Raw genomic sequence first — 24764 nt, forward strand, 5'->3', positions numbered from 1 at the left:
AATATTAAAGTTAATCCAGTACCTTGTAACATAATATTCCCTGGAAATCCTATAAGCATATTAAAGAAAAAATTAAACAGACTGGTTGATCGCTGTAAATTGTTAACCGATGGCTAATGCTCAACTGTAATCTAACCTAAACGCCTGAGTTTTCTAATGTCTTCCACATGCACAGCATAGCGACGGTAGAGGTTACAAATCGTAACCCATTGTTCAATGGAAATGCGTATGAAGCGACATAACTATTTATGGAGCGTTTTGCGCGTGGGGGATAATTAAAAATAGAATTTTAGCATGACAGCCTGTGACATGTTGAGAAGTGCAAGCCTTGGAAAAGCATGAAATAGTAATGTAATTTTTCAAGCATGGACTTCAGGCTTGTACTAACAAACAAGACAGACACACATTACATGTATTATCTAACTATGATCCATTTCCTAGTAATAACAATGGACCGTACAATGCATTATATGTTCCAAAATTACTGAAATACTTCACTGAACGAGTAGAATTTTAACATTATACTATTACAGAGTTCACACAGTAGACAAGCAATTCTGTGGAATTTGCATCCCCGCCATTGAAGAAAGTATGGCTCTACTGTCACGCTAAGCACTGCTCTTAGTTTCCTTTTCATTTACAAACTATCACAATCAACAACACTCAAAAACTATGATATGCACCTTCACATTATAGAACAGTACTCAATTTCAACTATGAGTGTCTTTGCAACTACATACAGCATCTACAGCTTTGACATACAATCAGGAACATGAGGTGCATAGACAACTACCACCACCCCACCATCCTTGGCGTATGCTCATTGGATAGAGTATCGCACCCAATCTCTCTCTTATGCTTCCAACGCCATATCAATATTTTAGTCCAGCATACAACACAATTTCGAGCATGACAAGTTCAGATATAAATGATCGATCAGGCCCACCTCTATGGCCGATTGCGTCCTAGATTAAATAAGAATTTAAGCTTGACTTATCTACGTCACCTGTGACCACAACTATCCGCTACACAGACCTGGTCTGCAAGGTGCTCATGCTACAACTCTGGAGGGGACATTCCCTTGACAGACCCAGATATCAACAATATGACAGACACAGTGTATCAGCCACAAGCTGGATTGTGTCCAAAACACACCTGTCTGTTTTGAAGAGGCATTCAGTCGGCACCACTGAAACATCTGAGACCAACAGAGTGCTCACCCTGGAAAACATCGCCACAACAGAAGTACTGGTTTTCCGCAAATCATGTGTCACGCAAGTATCAAGGAGATATCACTCCACTGGGAATGTATTTGAGATGACGCCTGGTGACTGACTGTTCAGTTCACTGAGCCATTGCAAGCAGTTCTGAAGCAGAGCGACCACCAGCATCTACATCAATTGCAGTACCATCCAATCGGGCAGATACTTCACAGCAGCCACAACAAGCAGACAGATGTCAGCCAAGGAACTTTGCCTCGTCCAACTTGGCCTCCTGAAGGACAAGTGCTCCATGACATATTCCTGTGTGAAACTTTGACTGTCTACTGTGCGCAGTAGTTGCCATTATATATAAACGAATGGACCTTGACTTGTCATCGATAACTGCCACTGCTAAATGAACTTTGAATTTAGTTTCCTGATGGTAAACAAGCTGAGTGAATCCGTTCATCATGATTCGTTCTGTGGAACTTATCTTTAAAACATTTTTACATTGACAGAGATGAAGTAATATTATTATTTATAAATCATTAACTTGTGGTAAAGTTACTTACTGAGTGTACATTACCACTTACCACACGTCAGTGGAGCCTGTCATTTTTCCTTTATTTCATAATAAGTTTCCCAGGATCTATGGATAGATTGTCTTTAACATTTGCCGGCTTCTGTGGCCGAGAGGTTCTAGGCGCTTCAGTCATGAACCGCGCTGCTGCTACGGTCGCAGGTTCGAATCCTGCCTCGGGCATGGGTGTGTGTGATGTCCTTAGGTTAGTTAGGTTTAAGTAGTTCTAAGTCTAGGGGACTGATGACCTCAGATGTTAAGTCCCATAGTGCTTAGGGCCATTTGAACAATTTTTTCCTTTAACATTTTGCTATCATTTAGCTACCCAATTCTCTCCAAATGCCTCAGCGCGCTGGTTATCAGATACGTGGCCCTTCTAACCTGGATAATCACTTCAACGCATGTGTCGTACACCTGAGGTGGGTCGACAGAGTTATTCAATACTGACGGATCGCTCTGACTCACTGTGTTGTTAATGTGGTCACCATTATTATTAGACCTGCTTCTTCCGCTTCTGTCTACATGCTGGTGACAATTCTTCCATTTGGCAGTATTCCTCTTCGTTCACATCTGTTTGGATGTTGCGATACAGATGGAGGGTTGTTTTGTATCCTTGTACCGCCGGTTTTATTATTTGCGCACCGCCTGCATCCCTGGGCCGCTTACCAGGAGACGTGTGTTTCCTTCCCGGTTTAGCTGTGGTCAGACTATCCATGCTCTATATGTAGAATTAGTCTTCAACTTAGTAACTCATAGCACTTAGCATCCGTTGCATGCAACTCTGTTACGCAACAACACTATCAGATACGAATAGACAATTAAACGTATTTACAACTGCGAATGGTGACAACCATCAGCTGTAGAATGGAATGGCGAAAATGAAAATTTGTGCTCGACCAGGACTCGAAGCCGGACTTTCAGCTTATCACGAGCGGTCGCCTAACCGTTTTTTGTTTGTCTTTGAAGAATTGTACACATACAACTACCCACAGATCACCTTAAACGAACAATCTGATCTTAAACGCAAAAACCACGTCGAAAATTTTATTCATATCTTAATTACAGGTAATGAACAAACATACACAACTAACTACGTTTTACAAGCAAAGATAACATTAACCCCAAAGATCATATCACTAACACAGACTCAGATTACCAAATTATGCAATTTTTTTTAAATTCGAGATCTATCTATTGGTAAATCTGTACAAACATAAAAAAAGCAAAGCTCAATACGAAAAATTTTACTCCGGTACCGGGAATCGAACCCGAGCCTCCGGGGTGAGAGCCAGGTATCCTAGCCACTTTTTTCCACAAAAACGGTAACAAAAAATGGCTAGCTTACAATGAAATTACATAAATAAGGTGACAGATAATTGCAATCACAAATTAAAACATTCATAGAATGGGCAATGATATTCAGTCTTTAGCAGTAGCACTGGCACTTTCAACTGGTGGCAGTTCAGCATGCACATTTTCTTCTTCTGCAGCCTGAGGTTCCTCGGCATCATCCCAGAGCCAAATTAATCATTCAGTAAATCCTTGATGCGTGTTCCTTCCAGGGTAGATTACGCGGGCAGAAGAGCAGTCCCGAACAGTGACATCGCAAAGTCCTTCACTGCCCTGTTATTTTTTTGTCAGTTCCAGCCTTCTAAACGCATCCTTAGGGAGTTCAAGATCTTCCTTTATAACAGACACCAGATCAACGAGGAGACATTCACGAAATTACAGCTCTGATAGGCATGTCGTTTTGTAACTGACCGTACAAAGTATGTAGCTGGAATCAAACAGGTGCCCTGTAAAGTCTTGAAGGGTGCACAAATTAAGTAGGGAATAATAATAGTAGGCAGACTAGACTATACTTAGCAAGTTATTATAGTATTTGGCGGTGTGTACTGATTTATTAAACAGGTAAGTATGCGCGAAGGCCCTTACTTCTACAATCCACAATGGCTCTTCCCCTGTAGTGTCGGCAACAAGGGACACACCGAAGCATTTAGGCACGAGAAACATTTGCTGTGTATTGCGGTCTAGCCGGATGACACGTCGTGAGTGTCCAAAAAACATGGTTTTATTTGATTTAGTAGATAAAATGTTTCTATTTGCTTTTAACACCTGTATTAACTTTAAAGAGACCTGTTCGTGAACAGACAGCATTTTCATCCCATAATGTGCCGGATGCAAGTTTAACATGGAAGATCTAAACCGCGGAAGATTACTATTGGCTGAGAGAGCAACCGACCTCCCAAAGATGCGAAAATGTCTCAGTGTGCATGCAAAGAGGTTGCTCGAAGGGCTTATTTCGATCAGTCTTAGATGAGTATAGCAGAAACTCGCAAAAGTATTGCAAATGTAACTGTTGCGATCTACGAGAAGCAATATTTAGTGGTCAGAAAGGAAACTGCCAGATGAACAGGCAACTTTCAACATTACACCGTGTGACGTGCAGATATGACTAACACATTGCTATGTGGCAGTGTCATTATTTGTTTTCTAGGTTTGCTTTTAGAGCACAAGGAGCGGTCAAAAAGTGTCCGTTCGAGGGTGTTGCTACAGCATATTTGGCTATCCGTGCGCGACTCACGGTCAGTCACAAATTTTCATATGTCGTCAACTATGCGTCTACGGCCTGTAGTCGTACATAAGTACACGCATGCATGCATGCATGCATGCATGCATGTCCAAAGGAACTTTGCATCGTAATCAGAATAACACAGGCACTACAATATCATATTTATCTGCCGATACCGGGCAAGTGACTCAAGTACAACCTCTGAACTGTACGGGAATATACACTCCTGGAAATGGAAAAAAGAACACATTGACACCGGTGTGTCAGACCCACCATACTTGCTCCGGACACTGCGAGAGGGCTGTACAAGCGAGGATCACACGCACGGCACAGCGGACACACCAGGAACCGCGGTGTTGGCCGTCGAATGGCGCTAGCTGCGCAGCATTTGTGCACCACCGCCGTCAGTGTCAGCCAGTTTGCCGTGGCATACGGAGCTCCATCGCAGTCTTTAACACTGGTAGCATGCCGCGACAGCGTGGACGTGAACCGTATGTGCAGTTGACGGACTTTGAGCGAGGGCGTATAGTGGGCATGCGGGAGGCCGGGTGGACGTACCGCCGAATTGCTCAACACGTGGGGCGTGAGGTCTCCACAGTACATCGATGTTGTCGCCAGTGGTCGGCGGAAGGTGCACGTGCCCGTCGACCTGGGACCGGACCGCAGCGACGCACGGATGCATGCGAAGACCGTAGGATCCTACGCAGTGCCGTAGGGGACCGCACCGCCACTTCCCAGCAAATTAGGGACACTGTTGCTCCTGGGGTATCGGCGAGGACCATTCGCAACCGTCTCCATGAAGCTGGGCTACGGTCCAGCACACCGTTAGGCCGTCTTCCGCTCACGCCCCAACATCGTGCAGCCCGCCTCCAGTGGTGTCGCGACAGGCGTGAATGGAGGGACGAATGGAGACGTGTCGTCTTCAGCGATGAGAGTCGCTTCTGCCTTGGTGCCAATGATGGTCGTATGCGTGTTTGGCGCCGTGCAGGTGAGCGCCACAATCAGGACTGCATACGACCGAGGCACACAGGGCCAACACCCGGCATCATGGTGTGGGGAGCGATCTCCTACACTGGCCGTACACCACTGGTGATCGTCGAGGGGACACTGAATAGTGCACGGTACATCCAAACCGTCATCGAACCCATCGTTCTACCATTCCTAGACCGGCAAGGGAACTTGCTGTTCAAACAGGACAATGCACGTCCGCATGTATCCCGTGCCACCCAACGTGCTCTAGAAGGTGTAAGTCAACTACCCTGGCCAGCAAGATCTCCGGATCTGTCCCCCATTGAGCATGTTTGGGACTGGATGAAGCGTCGTCTCACGCGGTCTGCACGTCCAGCACGAACGCTGGTCCAACTGAGGCGCCAGGTGGAAATGGCATGGCAAGCCGTTCCACAGGACTACATCCAGCATCTCTACGATCGTCTCCATGGGAGAATAGCAGCCTGCATTGCTGCGAAAGGTGGATATACACTGTACTAGTGCCGACATTGTGCATGCTCTGTTGCCTGTGTCTATGTGCCTGTGGTTCTGTCAGTGTGATCATGTGATGTATCTGACCCCAGGAATGTGTCAAAGTTTCCCCTTCCTGGGACAATGAATTCATGGTGTTCTTATTTCAATTTCCAGGAGTGTACATAATGGGAGGAAGAGTCCAGATCGTAGATGCATAGTTGACGACATACGGAAGTTTGGACCTAACCGCGAGTCGTGTACAAATAGCAAAATGGTAGCCGGCTGCTGTGGCCGAGCGGTTCTAGGCGCTTCAGTCCGGTACCGCGCTGCTACTACGATCGCAGGTTCGAATCCTGCCTCGGGCACAGATGTGTGTGATGTCCCCAGGTTAGTTACGTTTAAGTAGTTCTAAAATCTAGGGGACTGATGACCTCAGATGTTAAGTCCCATAGTGCTTAGAGCCATTTGAACCATTTTTATAACGCACTCTGTTTATTTGGGAAACAAAAATATCCAGGAGCTTGATAGGGAAGTCGTCTTTCAGGCACTTGTGTCTCTGATCGTTTACTTGCAACCTTTGAATGAGCCCGTGGGCTAGTGGTAATCGTCGTGAATTCTGAACTACGCCGGCACGGTAGCTCAGCGTGTTCGGTCAGAGGGCTGCGTGCTCTCTGTAATAAAACAACTGAGCCAAGGAATCAACGATCAACTTGAACTTATGACGCCCGCCCAGACCAAACGCAACGAACTATATCGAAAAAAATTAAAAAATGGTAAGGCGACCGCTCGCGATAAGCGGAAAATCCGCGTTCGAATCCTGGTCCGGCACAAATTTTCACTGTCGTCATTCTATTCTATAGCTGATGGTTGTCATTATTCGCATTTGCGAATACATTTGATGTATTTCATAACGGCTGTAGTCGTCTCAGTGCCTGTTACTTTGCACATGCAAGCATGTCCAAAGGAACTTTCCGTCAATCAGAATAACATAGGCACTGCAATATCGTATCACAAATATACAACTTACATCGTCCATTCATGCTTATGAACATCCTTCGCACACATTACTGTTTGTACTGATTAAGCTTGTAAAGCTTGGTTGTGTATCGTGCAGCTAATATTCTAAAAGTTGTACTGTTTTCATGAAATTGTATCAGATACGAGGGTAATCCCCAAAGTAAGGTCTCCTATTTTGTTATAAGTAAAAAACTCTGTGTGGCAGTTCGCCACACTGTTATGAAGAGTGCTTCACGCACTGTGTGTAAACATGCGCACGCCACGCTGAGGCGCTCAGTCTTGGATTGGCAGCCGTTCAGATTGGAGTTCCTGTTGGATTCAATTGCGAATTGCGCGCAGTTATTTGGTTTTTGAGGGCAAAGGGCATTGCACCGATTGAAATCCATCGCCAATTGACGGAAGTGTATGATGAGTCGTGCACGGATGTCAAACATGTTCGTCAGTGGTGTAGAGTGTTTGCAGCTGACCGGACCGAAATTCACGACGAACAGAGGAGCGGGAGACCGTCAATTTCTGAGGACACATTGTTGAAGGTTGAGCAAAGCATGCTTGAAGATCGGCGGATCACCCTGGATGATTTCTGCATGTTGCTTCCTGAGGTTTCCCGAAGCACCGCTCACAGAATGTTACCGGAGAATTGCTAGCGGAAGGCGTGCATAAGATGGGTGCCACGCATGCTAAGGACCTCATGCTGCAATGAGTTGATGCTTTCCGCGCATTTCTTCACTGCCTTACAGCCAAACAGGGCAACTTTCTGGACTCAGCTGTCATGGGTGACAAAACCTCGGCATACCACTTTACACCTGAGACCGAGCAACAATCACGCCAGTGGTGGCATCCTTCTTCGCAGCATGGCGGCGAGCTGGTATGACATGGGCATACAAAAACCGCCACAGCATCTACAAAAGTGCATCGACAGAAATGGCGATTATGTCGAAAATTCCTAAATGTTCAAGCTGTAAACTGATGTAAGCCATTGTATAAACAAACAGGTCTATGTACTTTTATAAAAAAAATAGGAAACCTTACTTTTGGGATTACCCTTGTACACTACTGGCCATTAAAATTGCTACACCAAGAAGAAATGCAGATGATAAACGGGTATTCGTTGGACAGATATTATACTAGAACTGACATGTGATTACATTTTCACGCAATTTGGGTGCATACATCCTGAGAAATAAGTACCCAGGACAACCAACTCTGGCCGTAATAACGGCCCTGATACGCCTAGGCATTGAGTCAAACAGGGCTTGGATGGCGTGTACAGGTGCAGCTGCCCATGCAGCTTCAACACGATACCACAGTTCATCAAGAGTAGTGACTGACGTATTGTGACGAGTCAGTTGCTCGGCCACCATTGACCAGACGTTTTCAGTTGGTGAGAAATCTGGAGAATGTGCTGCCCTGGGCAGCAGTCGAACATATTCTGTATCCAGAAAGGCCCGTACAGGACCTACAACACGCGGTCGTTCATTATCCTGCTTAAATGTAGGGTTTCGCAGGGATCGAATGAAGGGTAGAGCCACGGGTCGTAACACATCTGAAATGCAACGTCCACTGTTCGAAGTGCCGTCAATGCGAACAAGAGGTGACAGAGACGTGTAACCAATGGCACCCCATACCATCACGCCGCGTGATACGCCAGTATGGCGATCACGAATACACGCTTCCAATTAGCGTTCACCGCGATGTCGCCAAATACGTATGCGACCATCATGATGCTGTAAACAGAACCTGGATTCACCGAAAAAATGACGTTTTGCCATTCGTGCACCCAGGTTCGTCGTTGAGTACACCATCGCAGGCGCTCCCGTCTGTGATGCAGCGTCAAGGGTAACTGCAGCCATGGTCTCCGAGCGGATAATCCATGTTGCTGCAAATGTCGTCGAACTGTTCGTGCAGATGGTTGTTGTCTTGCAGACGTCCCCATCTGTTGACTCAGGGATCGAGACGTGGCTGCACGACCCGTTACAGCCATGCGGGTAAGATGCCTGTCATCTCGACTGCTAGTGATACGAGGCCGTTGGGAACCAGCACGGCGTTCCGTATTACCCTCCTGAACCCACCGATTTGATATTCTGCTAACAGTCATTGGATCTCGACCAACGCGAGCAGCAATGTCACGATACGATAAACCGCAATCGCGATAGGCTACAATCCGACCTTTATCAAAGTCGGAAACGTGATGGTACGCAATTCTCCTCCTTACACGAGGCATCACAACAACGTTTCACCAGGCAACGCCGGTAAACTACTGTTTGTGTATGAGAAATCGGTTGGAAACTTCCCTCATGTCAGCACGTTGTAGGTTTCGCCACCGGCGCCAACCTTGTGTGAATGTTCTGAAAAGCTAATCGTTTGCATATCACAGAATCTTCTTCCTGTCGGTTAAATTTCGCGTCTGTAGCACGTCAACTTCGTGGTGTAGCAATTTTAATGGCTAGTAGTGTATATGAGAGGACTTCAAAAGCGAGTTACACATCATTATGGCAGGTCATGAAGTTTTTATTAAAGGCTGCACTGCGCTTCAAAGAAACAACGGTCGGAAGGTTCTATCATTGTTTCGTTCTCGACGGTAGAAATCCGCTCCTTGATCACGGAGCCATTCGAGAACTGCTGTGTGGACGACCCCGTCACTGGAAAATCTCTTTCCCTCCAGATGTTCTTTCAGCTTGTCGAAAAGATGGAAATCACATGGTGCGAGATCTGTACTGTCCGGACAATGCCTCCAAACCTCCCATCGGCAATGTCGAGTCATAGCTCGTCTTGTGCGAGCTGCGTGGCCTGCTGCATTATCGTGCAGGAGACCAACGCCCTTACTTAATATTCCAAGTAACTTGTTCTTTATGGCGTTGTGCACCGATGCCAATGCTGTACAATATGAATCGGCATTAATGGTTGGGTCCTTTGGCTTAAAATCTGTGTACACAACTCCACAGTGGGAGAAAACGGTGGCCATGACGTCCTCTGCTAATGGCGCAAGTTTGTAGTTCTTCTGCGGAGGAGAAGAGGTGTGTGTATGTTCCACAGAAGCTCTCTTTGTTGCAGGTGTGAGATGAAGGAACCAAGCCTCATCGCCCTTAATACTGCAGCTTGGTAAATGATTGTCTTCCACAGAGTAACGTTCAAAGAAGTCCTGAGTCGCTATAAACCTTGCGCCATTGTGTGCAGGCGACAGTGATCGCGGAACACAGCGTGAGCACAATTTCCGATACTCAAGACGATTTCTGACAGTGGAGTGAGCGCTTGCTGTCGCCATGTGCATCTGTTGAGCAATGTCCGCGATAGCCACTCTGTGATGGCTGCGAATCAGTTCCTCGATTGCCTGGACATTGTCGTCTGTGGTCGATATCTATGGCCTTCCTTCCCGCTCAGCATCCTATTCGGCTGTCCAGCACTGATCAAATTGTTAGAACGATTTCCCTACGGCTGGACGCGACATCGCATCGTGCCCATGTACCGCCAGTATTTCACAGTGCGTGTGTTCATTTTAGGAGTTTTGTCCATAAGAATCGCACTTTAACTTTGCAGTACATTTCTCGTTCCTCTGCCATTGCAGCCGCACACTGATGACCTGGTATAGGTCCCGCAGCAGAACTGTGTCAGCAGGAAACATGCACTCACTTACGGCACTGCGCAATGATCTTAGCGAGGGACGACTTACGTAACTTAGTTTTTGAAGTCGCGTCGTATAAACAAAGTTCGTGTATTTTCCAAGCTGTCTTCTTCTTCTTCGTCAAGTGTTAGGAATTTACCTGTTACTTCCTCTTCTTCAGTGCTTGTGTCTTCTGTGGTAAGTTACTATGTTACCGCTCTCTTTCGCCGTCTACCCATTGATCCTTTCCATATTAGTCGAAAATTCACTACCATTTTAGACATTCTGCACTGTCAGAAGAATAGTACACCTGGAAAGACGACATCGATTTTGATCTGATCATAAACCATCTAGATGATAGTAGCTGTACTAATAATGGTTTCAACGTCGTCCGCCAACAGATAGCATAGTGCCTTAGCAACCAGAGCGCCATCTGTATCTATGATTTAATAAGGAGCGCTCGCAGCGAGAAGGCTCAGTGTGCTGCAAATAAGGGCCTTCTTACACTCGGCCGCCAGGCGGCGCAGCCAGCCACGCCATCGGAGGCGCTGCTCCTATTACACTAGGCCGCCAGCGGCGCAACAATCTCGTTTTTCAGGCTAAGGTAGTTCGGCAGTTCCCCCTAGTCGAGCAGTCCGTTTTCCTCGCACTCCTTTCCGCGCACTATTTCATTTGCTTCAGTATTTCTAATAAACTGCAGTATGTCACTGTGGAAAGGAGTCAAAGTATAGACACAGCGAAAGGGAAAAACATGAAGCTGGAAGAAGCACTGAAAGAATGCCAGCAGTTATTGGACACACAAGTGAACACTGAAGATTTCATTTGTGCAGTTGAACAACATCTCGCAGTTTGGGACACCAGTTCTGAAGCTTACAGTAATAAGCAGTTAAAATAAATGCTTGTAATGAAATTATTTGTCCACTCCTACGGATTTTGAACAGAGGTCCTTCGTTGAGAGGAATAACCTTTTGTAAGTATTTAAGCACGGCTGCGAAATACTAACGCGAATTCTTTACAGACGAATGGAAAAACTGGTAGAAGCCGAACTCGTGAAAGATCAGTTTGGATTCCGTAGAAATACTGGAACACTTGAGGCAATACTGACCCTACGACTCATCTTAGAGCCGCGCGGGATTAGCCGAGCGGTCTAGGGCGCTGCAGTCATGGGCTGTGCGGCTGGTCTCGGTGGAGGTTCGAGTCCTCCCTCGGGCATGGGTGTGTGTGTTTGTCCTTAGGATAATTTAGGTTAAGTAGTGTGTAAGCTTAGGGACTGATGACCTTAGCAGTTGAGTCCCACACATTTGAACATTTTTGAACTTATCTTAGAAAATAGGTTAAGGAAAGACAGACCTACGTTTCTAGCATTTGGAGACTTAGAGAAAGCTTTTGACAATGTTGACTGGAATACTCTTCTTCAAATTCTGAAGGTGGCAGGGGTAAAATACACGGAGCGAAAGGCTATTTACAATTTTTACAGAAACCAGATGGAAATTATAAGAGTCGAGGGGCATGAAAGGGAAGCAATGGTTGGCAAGGGAGTGAGACAGGGTTGTAGCCTCTCCCCGATGTTATTCAATCTGTATATTGAGCAAGCAATAAAGGAAACAAAAAAGTTCGGAGTAGGTATTAAAATCCATGGAGAAGAAATAAAAACTTTGAGGTTTGCTGATGACATTGTAATTCAGTCAGAGGCAGCAAAGGACTTGGAAGAGCAGCTGAACGGAATGGACAGTGTCTTGAAAGGAGAGTATACGATGAACATCAACAAAAGCAAAACGAGGATAATGGAATGTAGTAGAATTGAGTCGGGTGATGCTGAGGGAATTAGATTAGGAAATGAGGCACTTAAAGTAGTAAAGGAGTTTTGCTATTTGGGGAGCAAAATAACTGATGATGGTCGAAGTAGAGAGGATATAAAATGTAGACTGGCAATGGGAAGGAAAGCATTTCTGAAGAAGAGAAATTTGTTAACATCGAGTATAGATATAAGTGTCAGGAAGTCGTTTCTGAAAGTATTTGTATGGAGTGTAGCCATGTATGGAAGTGAAACGTTGACGATAAATGGTTTGGACAAGAAGAGAATAGAAGCATTCGAAATGTGGTGCTACAGAAGAATGCTGAAGATTAGATGGCTAGATCACATAACTAATGAGGAGGTATTGAATAGAATTGCGGAGAAGAGGAGTTTGTGGCACAACTTGACTAGAAGAAGGGATCGGTTGGTAGGACATGTTCTGAGGCATCAAGGGATCACCAATTTAGTACTGGAGGACACTGTGGAGGGGTCAAAATCGTAGAGAGAGACCAGGAGATGAATACGCTAAGCAGATTCAGAAGGATGTAGGCTGCAATAGGTACTGGGAGATGAAGCTTGCACAGGATAGAGTAGCATGGTGAGCTGCATCAAAACAGTCTCAGGACTGAAGACCACAACAACAACAACAACAACAACAATAAGCACGATTTAGACATTCTTAGGTAATTAAAAAACTTGTCTAAATATAGTTCATCAAAAATAGTATAATACAACCCTTTAGATTCTCTTAACGATAGCATAGAGTGTACATGCATCTTCCTCTCCCTTCGCCTTCTCCTTTTCATTAAAAGTGCTAGGAGGAGCATGTATGTATAGTTGTTGTCCGACATGTTCCCTGGTCACTAGTGCACAGCGAAGTGACGACGTGGTGGCAGGACCGGCTGCGCCGCCTGGCAACACAGTGTAGTAGGCCCCGTTTGACAATGCCCCGCCAGGACTCTACGCCACCAGTGGCGGTGGACGTAGTGCCGGGACAAGGGAGCCAGCTTCTGGCGGCGCCATTGGCTGTCCTAGTCTAATAAGCTCCATAACAATCTTCCCAATGACGAGCAACGCCACTGGTGGCGTGGCTGCTGTGCCGCATGGCGACCTAGTGTAATATGGGCCTACCACTGGTGGCGTGGCGGCTGTGCCGCATGGTGGCCTAGTGTAATATGGGCCTACCACTGGTGGCGTGGCGGCTGTGCCGCATGGTGGCCTAGTGTAATATGGGCCTACCACTGGTGGCGTGGCGGCTGTGCCGCATGGCGGCCTAGTGTAATAAGGGCCTAAGTCAAGCAAGCTGGCAACCATGCTTCCCACAGCCACTGATCAAGTTTGAAAGAAGTCAAATTGTGGCCTTCCGAGAGTCAGGGCGGTCATTTCGGAGAACTGTCACGCAAGTTGGATGTGCTGCGTCAGTTCTTCAACGATGCTAGGCATCAGTGGTAACGTAAACTTTCTGATACCTGTAGACGAGGTTCTGGTCGTTGACAGCACAGACACTCGCCAGGATCGTCATCCTGTAAGGGCAGCTGTGATACAGCACAGATAAGAGGGCTTGTGAGCCCAGACGTGTCAACAAGAACTGTTCCAAACCAGTTATTAGCAATGGGGCTATAGGCGCACACACACACACACACACACACACATCCAGCCCATCTTCCACTCATGCCACAGTATCGACGTGCACAATTAGACAGGTGCGCCTCTGTCTTCAGCGAAGAAAACAAATCGGCCTGCACGGAAATGATGCCCGTTTGCGCGAACGACGTAGATCGTGTTAGCACTGTCTCATAGAGTGATTTCGTCTAAGACATACTGGCTCCACACCACGCCTTATGGTATGGAGTGCGATAAGCTACAACTCTCGTTCACCTTTGGTACTTTTGAAGGGGACGCTCATCAGCGCTTGGTACGTGCAGAACGTTGCTAGGTCCTTTTCCTTTGCCGTTCGTGCAACAGGAAGATGATTTGTTGTTCCAACAGGAAACGCTCGCCCACACACTGCCCGTGAAACTCATTGAGATGTAGAAGAGGTGCAGCAACTTTCTTGGCCAGCACGATCTCCGGATTTGTCTCCAGTCGAGCACGTGTGGGTACGATGGGACGAGAAGTGAAAATGGCTCCGAGCACTATGGGACTTAACATCTGAGGTCCATCAGTCCCCTAGAACTACTTAAACCTAACCAACCTAAGGACATCACACACATCCATGCCAGAGGCAGGCTTCGAACCTGCGACCGTAGCGGTCGCGCGGTTCCAGACTGTAGCGCCTAGAACCGCTCGGCCACTCCGGCCGGCGACGAGCAGTGACGCTTGCGTATCGTCGACCAACAAATCTTACAGAACTACGTGAATAGATCGAGTGGGGTTGCATAACGTTTCCTATGACAATATTCGCCATCTGTACGATCGACTGGATGCCAGCCAGAGTCAGCGCCTGCTTTGCAGCCTGTGGAGGCTACACCACGTACTAATACGGGTGGTGCAGCATGCGTGGATACCTAGTGCCTCAGAACCGCTTGTGCTGTTGATCAGTAAATATAATCATTTCACGTACTCCGTAGGCACTGTTGCCACAATAAATCTCGAGTTAATTGGAAACCTCTAAAAGCGTGCACTAATCTTTTTCCAGTAATGTATTTTCATTTATTTTTGTGACATGTCCTCGCTACATATTCCTGTACCACATCTGTTCATTTGTGCTTTTAAGTCCCACTACCTGTCTGGTAGTTGTACTCCTTATACAACAGCTGGCAGTTACTTGTTCATGTTAGAAATCTCATTTTCCCAACTTGTGCTGTTCCATTTCCAGCTGTTATTATCCAAGTCTCACTGCAATGAAGTATAGATATACACTACTGGCCATTAAAATTGCTACACCACGAAGATGACGTGCTACAGACGCGAAATTTAGCCGACAGGAAGAAGATGCTGTGATATGCAAATGATTAGCTTTTCAGAGCATTCACACAAGGTTAGCGACGGTGGTGACACCTACAACGTGCTGACATGAGCAAAGTTTCCAACCGATTTCTCATACACAAACAGCAGTTGACCGGCGTTGCCTGGTGAAACGTTATTGTGATACCTCGTGGAAGGAGGAGAAATGCGTACCATCACGTTTCCGACTTTGATAAAGGTCGGATTGTAGCCTATCGCGATTGCGGTTTATCGTATCGCTACATTGCTGCTGGCGTTGGTCGACATCCGATGACTGTTAGCAGAATATCGAATCGGTGGGTTCAGGAGGGTAATACGGAACTCCGTGCTGGATCCCAACGGCCTCTTATCACTAGCAGTCGAGATGACAGGCATCTTATTCGCATGGCTGTAACGGATCGTCAGCCACGTCTCGATCCCTGAGTCAACAGATGGGGACGTCTGCAAGACAACAACCATCTGCACGAACAGTTCGACGACGTTTGCAGCAGCATGGACTATCAGTTCTGAGACCATGGCTACGGTTACCCTTGACGCTGCATCACAGACAGGAGCGCCTGCCATGGTGTATTCAATGACGAACCTCGGTGCACGAATCGCGAAACGTCATTTTTTCGGATGAATCCAGGTTCTGTTTACAGCATCATGATGGTCGCATCCGTGTTTGGCGACATTGTGGTGAAAGAACATTGGAAGCGTGTTTTCGTCATCGCCTTACTGGCGTATCACCCGGCGTGATGGTATGGGGTGCCATTGGTTACACGTCTCTGTCACCTCTTGTTCGGATTGACGGCACTTTGAACAGTGGACGTTACATTTCAGATGTGTTACGACCCGTGGCTCTTCCCTTCATTCGATCCCTGCGAAACCCTACATTTAAGCAGGATAATGCACGACCGCATGTTACAGGTCCTGTACTGGTCTTTCTGGATACGGGAAATGTTCGACTGCTGTCCTGGCCAGCACATTCTCCAGATCTCTCACCAACTGAAAACGTCTGGTCAATGGTGGCCGTGCAACTGGTTCGTCACAATACGCCAATCACTACTCTTGAACTGTGGTATCGTGTTGAAGCTGCATGGGCAACTGTACCTGTACACGCCATCCAAGCTGTGTTTGACTCAATGCCCAGGCGTATCAAGGCCGTTATTACGGCCAGAGGTGGTTGTTCTGGGTACTGATTTTTCAGGATCTATGCACCCAAATTGCGTGAAAATGTAACCACATGTCAGTTCTAGTATAATATATTTGTCCAATGAATACCCGTTTATCATCTGCATTTCTTCTTGGTGTAGCAATTTTAATGGCCAGTAGTGTATTATCACCCTCGTTTTGTAGAACTTTGTGAGGCTTTATTTCCTTGCCTTTTTGTTCAGTGTTCCGTATATGGCACCGTTAATATAGGTGAATCTTACAATTTTTTGTTGCTTTTCGTCGAGGTTTTTAAGTTATAGTTCTCGCAGTAATATTTAATTTATAAATAGAGTTTTGATGGATGACCTCACTGTCACCTATAAGAAGTTGGTGATCAATAAAGAGTGTTGTCATTAGCTAATTTCTCTGGTGAAAATTAAGTGTGTAAAACTGTGTCAGCACAGTACCAGAACAATACAGAACAACACAATTTTTTTTTTACCAATTGTGAAGCAGATTATAAATGAATATTTGCATTAGAAGTTCCGCATCGAATGCACTGCTTTGACTTGAGTGCCGCGGTTCCGAATCTGAATCGCACTTCGGGTTACCGCTACATTGCACAGCGCCTAGCTGGTGGCTATGGTAGCATGAGAAACTGAAGTCACGTTCGCGAGGTACGCTTCGTAGACAGCCGGCTATGCATTTGTGAATAGTATCTGCGCGAATACTGCTAAAACGAGACATTCCTGCGCGTATCCGGAACCAGCTGGCGGTCGCTTCCGCAGATTTCCGTCATTACTAGACGAGTCGTGGCAGTTCTTGGTTTCTCGTATTTTTGTCAGTAATTCTGCACTCAGAGTACAGCAGTAATATCCGAAATGTAAACAGTTGAAGAAGGTCCAATTCCGTCTTCGAAAAGATAGAAGTTGATGCTCACGTACTGCGGATAAGGTGGCATTTGTACGTGATAAAGACACTGATTTATGCGTTCGTGTTGGATTCACCAAGTATATACCTTCAGTTCTTCACACGGAGTAAAACATTCGGTGAACCACAGCCTTGAAAGTTGGGCTGGAACAGCAGTAGCGGTAGTACAAGGTAAGTTGATATTTCATACTGTCATCAAGGAATACCTCTGTTAGGATAAAAAATATTGCACTCTGTGCAGTAACTGCGTTTTTTTTAATTACCTACAGACGTTTCATAGCACCACTGAAGCGAAATTCTGTCTAATCTCGTGCGTGAGACTTGCGACCATTCGAAGCACTCAAGGGAAGAGAACTGATAAACATGGCACAGGACGAAGTAAATAGCTGCGCTGCTTCTGTAAGTCCTGTGCTGTGGAACTGTTACCTATCCCACAGCAGTGACTATGACACTGCGTGACTAGTACAGCGCGGCTCCGCCTTTAGTCTAGTACAAGAGCGCCTAAGCTGGAAAACTGGCAGCGCTCTGCTCAGTGGTGACCATGGGGATTGTACTGGCTGCCAATCAGTACGTCTTGTGCGAAACCTTAATCCTTCTACGGCGGCAACGATGCAGCACGTTAACTGCACGGTCATGGGAATACATCGATTCGTGACTGTCCTTTAGTGTGTCTTTCGTATTACGAACACGTTCTCCGTAAGTAATGATGTACAAAGAAAGACGTAAGGTCGAATAGTTTCGAGGCCCTACTCGGAACAAATTCTTTTCACCTTGCGGAACGCCAGCCGTCGCGTGATGAAACTCGGCCGATTTCGTGGCGGTACTTGAAGGGCATACAACTATAGGGTGGGTGACCTGCTTGTGAGCTTCGACGTTACCGTCTATCTTAAAAGTGCCCTTTCGAGACTCATTTGTACTCCTGGCGATCTGAACATGCACTTACTACCACATGCTTCAAGTGCAAAAATGGCTCTGAGCACTATGGGACTTGACAGCTGACGTCATCAGTCCCGTAGAACTTAGAACTACTTAAATCTAACTAACGTAAGGACATCACACACATATCCATACCCGAGGCAGGATTCGAACCTGCGACCGTAGCGGTCGCGCCGTTCCATACTGAAGCGCCTAGAACCGCTCGGCCACTCAGGCCGGCGCTTCAAGTGCAACCGGAAATTTTATTAACAAATAGATGGAGTCGCCATAGGATCCGGCTGAGATTGAAAATCTATACATGGCACACTTCCCACTGCCTGCCTAAAACACAAGCACTTATTCGGCTACGTCGGGACACATTTTGCGAAGTTGTAGCGTGGCAGAGATACTCTGAATCAGTTTCTGCATTACATAAACAGCATCCATCAAAACACGACATTCACTACGGAAATGGGCGCAGCGAAGTCCAGATTAGAAGTATGTTTGAGGAAAGAAGATGCCATAAACCAGGAAAAGACGGAAAGAGACCAAGAGACTCAGGGACGTTCTCGGCCTACATCGCGAAGCTGTTTGGCAAACGCGATCTCGAAACCGTCTTCAAATCTCCACCGAAGACGACAGATATCCTCGGCTCTGCGGAGGACCCACCATTGGAAATTAGCATTCATGTGAATGTGGACGTCAATGCGTCGAGCAGAGGCTGTGATGTATCTCTAAACACTGCGAAGAACACGTCAGGTGTGTACGTCTGTGCACACACATAAATCAACGAGTTCAGGGCACACCCTAAATGAACATAGTTCGATTTTGAGAACATACGTTCCTATGACAACGAACGGCTATTGTTAAAGCATATTAAAGGAGTCTATAGAAATTGATAGTCAATAGAATATTGCCAATAGGGACGAAGGTTATCAAGTAAGATCGGCCTGTACTCCTACATAGCAGCTATACGCCGAGAACGCGCCCAGAGCTATGGCTAGAGAGCGAGAGGGTGCTCAGTGCCTACGCGGAAATTCGAAAGCAGCCTTGTACCCTTTCCTGCCTCCCTCAGGATCACCATACATCACACCAGACCCTGTCACATGCAGTTGCATCCGCCCACTCGTAAAGTATAAAGAGATCCACAATATCTCGACACTTCGTCGAAAGACGATTAGTATAACATCATATCTCAACACTGCCGCCCGGCTGGAGACCCCGAGAGCTTTTCATCAACAATTCTTTCAAAGTTTTCAGATAGTATACTTATGAAAATACTGCACGGAAATAAGAAAATACGCACAGAGATTGTCTTACGCCGCAGAGCTACGAAAGACCAAATCAATTTTTATGCCAAACAGTATATGACAAATGCATTCGAAAGGGCGGAGCTCTAAGAAATGGGAAATAGCGCAGAAATGCGTGTCGCTCGATGGACTAAAACTGCCATTTCGTGATTGAAGCAACGCAAGGAAACCAGCTGGTACGGCCACTTTCACACCGAACCACAGTACCATTTCAGCATTTTTGACTTCCGCGACCAACACTACTCGCCTTCCCGACACAAACTTCCAACACTGCAGAATGTCCGTCGCGAAAGCAAAAAAGGCGGAACTTAGATAACTAGAAATCCAAATTGCATTTAAAGATTCACGACGTATGTTTCAAGTTAACACTTAACAAGCAGAATGTTGCAAAACAGCAAAGATCTCTCTAACAACATGACATATCCCGGAAACAAGTGTTTACACGCAGCTTCTATATAACAGACGAATTAGTTTTACTCTATAATCTGGTATCTTGCTTCTGCTACTAATGTTTACAACGAGACTAACTATCCCGAGGAAACTACTCTGAACTGAACTGATGCAGAAAAATAGCAAGATTACAAGCGGGAAATTTGATCATAATAAGGGCTTCCGAAACTAAAATTCACGTTTTCCCGTAAGTGTTCCTCATGAAAATAAAAAATCTTAACCACATTTCTGACATGCGATAGAACAAATTTAGGCCGCTTTTCGATGCGCATTAAGAAATGATCGCAAAACGAGATTTCGTGTACGAAGAGCGTAATGCTGATGGTGGTTGAGGAACTGCGTGATCATCAGTTGATTCGATCGCAGTATGTTCAGCTGATGGTGCAAAGTGAGAGTAACATTATTTGCTGTGGCAAAATGTTAAACTTTCACCGATTACGGCAATGTGTAGGATGTCTAAATCACTTTGCTAGTAACGGCAGAGGCAAGACGTGGGTGGAGGCCCCACCAGGCTGCCGGCGAGACGAACTCCTTCCACCCCCGCCTAAGCACGCCATTAGAGTAAGATATCTAATGATTGGTAGTGATAGAGAAAATGAAAGGGGCTATTCAGCATTAAGAAGGTTGCGAGAAAGTTAAGAGTGTTTGTGTAGGAATGGCAGAGGACCCATCTGGCAGTCACTCTGGGAGGATGGATCATCCTCCATAACCATGACCAGAACTAGAGAGGCCATTACAGGTTATAGTAAAATCCGCTACCCATATGAAACACATGGTTCGTTCGACAACTGTTTCGTCGTCTGCGGGCATGAAATGTGTGGAAGCGACCAAATTCAATTCTTCATGTATGAAGCTTGTATAGAAAGACAATAGCCGGCCGCGGTGACCGAGCGGTTCTAGGTGCTTCAGTCCGGAACTGCTACGGTTGCAGGTTCGAATCTTGTCTCGGGCATGGATGTGTGTGATGTTCTTAGGTTAGTTAGGTTTAAGTAGTTCTAAGTTCTAGGGGACTGATGACCTCTATTTTTAAGTCCCATAGTGCTTAGAGCCATTTGAACCATTTAGAAAGAAGATACATAGACGAACTGCTGAAGGCATCACAGAACATAAAAGTCCTTCGTGTGTGTTTGCTCTTAGTTTGGTAATACTTAGCCCATGAACATTTGAAGTAAAAATCTGCTGTATTCATATTATCTGTCACAGTTCCAAACCCGATGTCAGCATTTTTCGAAGTGCTAAGTCGTAAATGTTACACTGTTTATGACATTTGTTAATTCAAACGCCTGGGACGTCAGTCTTGAGTGAAGGTGTCTCATTTGAGATAGCTGATATAACAATTAGTTATTTCCACATGTGTGGAACTACCACTAAAGGAGCACAGTCACATTAGGAATAGGCTTGTGGAATTCAGTTTCCGAGCATTGTACCGAATCACAGTTTCCCCATTACTTTACTGGATCAGCCACGCAACACAGACCATAATTTTAAACTCATCGTGACTTAAGCAAGATAAGACTTTGCTTAATCATCAAACTTTACTCACGTAATCTCTCTAGCTTTCTTGCTAAATCAGGAAACCGACCGAGATATGATTCTGTTGCATAATCCGGCCTTCGCTCAGATTAGTTGTGTTTATACACTTTCAAGCAGGAGGAAAGCACCAGGCGCATATCAGCATCTGAACATACAATAACAGTACTTTATTTGAAAATGATTCACCCAGTAAAAAAAAAAAAAAAAGAACGAGCTTTTCATAAAAATTCTGTAAGTTCGTCTGGACGGCCGAGAACATTATTTTAATATTTGATTGTCGCAATTTTTATACGTGACGAATTCGAAAGGAGTGTGTGCCAGAGAACACGATTCTGACAGTCTAAACTGTTTAGAACGTCTTATACCGTTACTCTCATCCGTTTCGGAGTTCCGACAGAAAAATCAATACTTACACGGGGTCGCAGTGAAGGTGTGTAAATGCTAACGATACTTAACAGCAGTCAAAAGCAGCGACGTATTCCTTTTGCAGCTGACCGAGCGATGTGGAGCAGTGGTAAGACAATGGGTGCACATTCGGGAAGACGCCTGTGCAAATGTCCGGCCACCCGGATGTAGGTTTTCCGTGGTTTCGCGTAAGGCAAATCATACGATGGTTCGTTTGACAAAGACTTTGCCAATTTCATTCCCCCACCCTTACCAATCCAAGTATGCGCTCCTTCTCTAGCTACCTTTGTTGTCGATTGTGTTGCATTCTACATCTTTTTCATGCTATGCAACCAATAACTCTATTTAATTCCGTAAAAGCTAGACAGACGAATGACGTACAATCGTGATCAGAATATATTTTCCTGTCGGAACTGGTGAATAGGAACTGTTATTGGATTGTAGCGACATTATCTAAATATTTATTGAAAAAGGGTTTTTTTATTTTTAATTTGTGTCAATGTCTTATGGCACCAAACTGCAGAGGTCATCGGTCCCTAAGCCTACACGATACTTAATCTAACTTTCACTATGCAACACACACACACACACACACACACACACTCTCCCATGCCTACGAGAGGACTCTAACCACTAACGGTGGGAAGCCGCACGGACCGTGACAAGGAGCCGTAGACCGCGCGGCTGAAACAGGTAATGAAACGTATGTAGAGATCATGGCTGTTAATGTATAACATTTTGTTCTCCAGTTCGCCTCAATTCGCTACCAAACTAAACCAAAACGGTGATATCCCGATTTATACTAGCGCCACGACAGACTCATTGTTATTTACAATTGATAAGTTTCTTGGGATTTTAAATACCTCAAGCCGCACAACTATCTGGATAAAATGAAGCAAATTATTTGCTGCTTGAAGTCACATTTATTGCCTTGAGATTTTTTAACGTACAAGTGCGACGAAGACGCTTCAGCGTTTCGTTTGTGCTGTGTCACGCTGCAACATGGAATTCACTTTGGAGTTGCCCGTTACCGGTGTGGATTTGGTGTGCTATTCCCATGCCTTAAAATCTGATGAGACAAACTGTATTCCAGCAATCTTTGTATGTGAACTAAAACGCGCAGGTACGATACCTACTTATTTAGTGTGATACAGTTTGCCTCTCTTCATTTTATGCAAATTAATTTTCTCAGAAGTTCAATAAAGTTCTATCGATAGTTAACACGTTAGTAAGTGCTCAGACACCTGACTGGCAGCTTACTGCTCCCAGATTTTAGTTTCGTTTGCCGTCCTAGAAGCAGTTTTCGATGAGGACTTTAAGTACTACCGTTTTTATCCATCCAAGTACAGTATGTAATAAATATTCGTACTGAAAAACTAACGGCAGCATAAAGCGACAGTTTTTCCACATGATTTTGAGAATTGAATGAAGAAAACCATAGTCGACATGGTAATAGTGATTCTCATGTACGCAATTTTCATCGTCTTAGATACGCTTTTCGGTAGCTGCGGAAAAAAGCTTTTAATTCTATCCCGTAAAGGAGTTTGCGTTGGAAGAAAACTAACCAAAATATTTATTTCTGAAAATCTTTGGTAGCTGCTGTCCGGAAATCTTTTTAGTCCACGCTACCGGTATCAAACCCACACGCAATCACGGTCATAGCAAACGAGTCAGCGCGAAACGCTAATAAGGGAAGACCTGTTTACGTTCACAGCTATCATTCTTTCGAATGTTAGCCTAGAATAAAGCTGAATTTTTACTCATGTGAAGTGGCGACAAATATTTAGTCAGCTATAAATAACTGTAAGCCTTTCGATAAACAATCTTTTAGAGACACTTTCGGAAGATTGTGTCTACGTTTTATTTTACTATTGCTGAAGCCAGGACATTCACTAGTTATAATTTTGTAGTTGTATACGTCATATTCTCAAGAACTACAGCAAGAATAGCGTATGAAAGTTAAATTCACAGTTCAAGAAGATCTATAATTTGTTTCTCTAAATACATGAGAGATATGTTAAAAAGCACAGTAAAGTTGCAAAGGAAACACGAGCCATTTATTTTTCTCCGTTAAACACTTAGCTTCAACATAAGCAGACTATATATAATCTCTTCTTACCGGTAATCGATATAACGAGTACTGCTCTGCTATTACGCCACCCCTCTGATGGCTGTCACCGCTGTCACGTTACTAGCAAGTAGTCGCTGCTCCCAACTTCGTTTTGTAAATACGCGGAGGACCACCGCCTACTACTTGTACCATTGATCGACTATCAGCTTTATATAATCGACTTCTACATCGACTAAGTTACCAACGAATATCGACTGCAGTGCATGGTATTTCGGATTTTTAATATCGAATACGCATGATTAATATTAAATAATCACTGAAACCTGAAAGACACCTGTATCCACATCTTCTCAACATGAACTGGTTTTATGGAAGATTTATAAAAAGCAAAGTTCAAGTTTTCTAGTGTTACATGTACATATTTGCAGATGACAATGAACAATTCTAAACTACTGAAAGCCGCATTTAATTAAAGCTCTCCCCCCTTCTCTACCCGTGCCCACCATTAGTCACCTTAAAAATCACGAGAAAACTTTTAACTAGATTTCAAAGAACTAGCAAAGTTGTTCATAAAAGTTTAGTAACTAGAGAAATATTTGGTGAATTTGTATGCTAGATTTCTTTAAATACAATATTTCTCGGACATATTTCGAACGTCATGAATAAAATAAGCAATGAGATTATTATATAGTTTCATAACAAGTTTTCAAATGAATAGATATTTTTTCCGTCATCTAATATTTTAAATTCTATACAAACTTAAGGAAATAAGTACAATCTTATCCTTATTTTCTACTTGCAGAGTAATTTTTATATATTATTGCTTTTATAACGATATTTTTGCT

The 24764-nt window shown here is 44.9% G+C and overlaps 1 protein-coding gene across 1 annotated transcript in view; it reads right to left on the reverse strand.

Moving 5' to 3' along the window:
- The window catches only part of LOC126469916 (juvenile hormone epoxide hydrolase 1-like), a 50446-nt gene extending 26321 nt beyond the window's left edge, over positions 1–24125 (reverse strand). The window contains exon 1 of the mRNA XM_050097308.1: positions 23968–24125. The gene's annotated coding sequence lies outside the window, so the exon portion shown is untranslated. The remainder of the gene's footprint in view (positions 1–23967) is intronic.
- Between the last annotated feature and the right edge of the window lie 639 nt (positions 24126–24764).

Source organism: Schistocerca serialis, chromosome 1 (genome assembly GCF_023864345.2).
Source record: "Schistocerca serialis cubense isolate TAMUIC-IGC-003099 chromosome 1, iqSchSeri2.2, whole genome shotgun sequence".
Lineage (NCBI taxonomy): Eukaryota > Metazoa > Arthropoda > Insecta > Orthoptera > Acrididae > Schistocerca > Schistocerca serialis.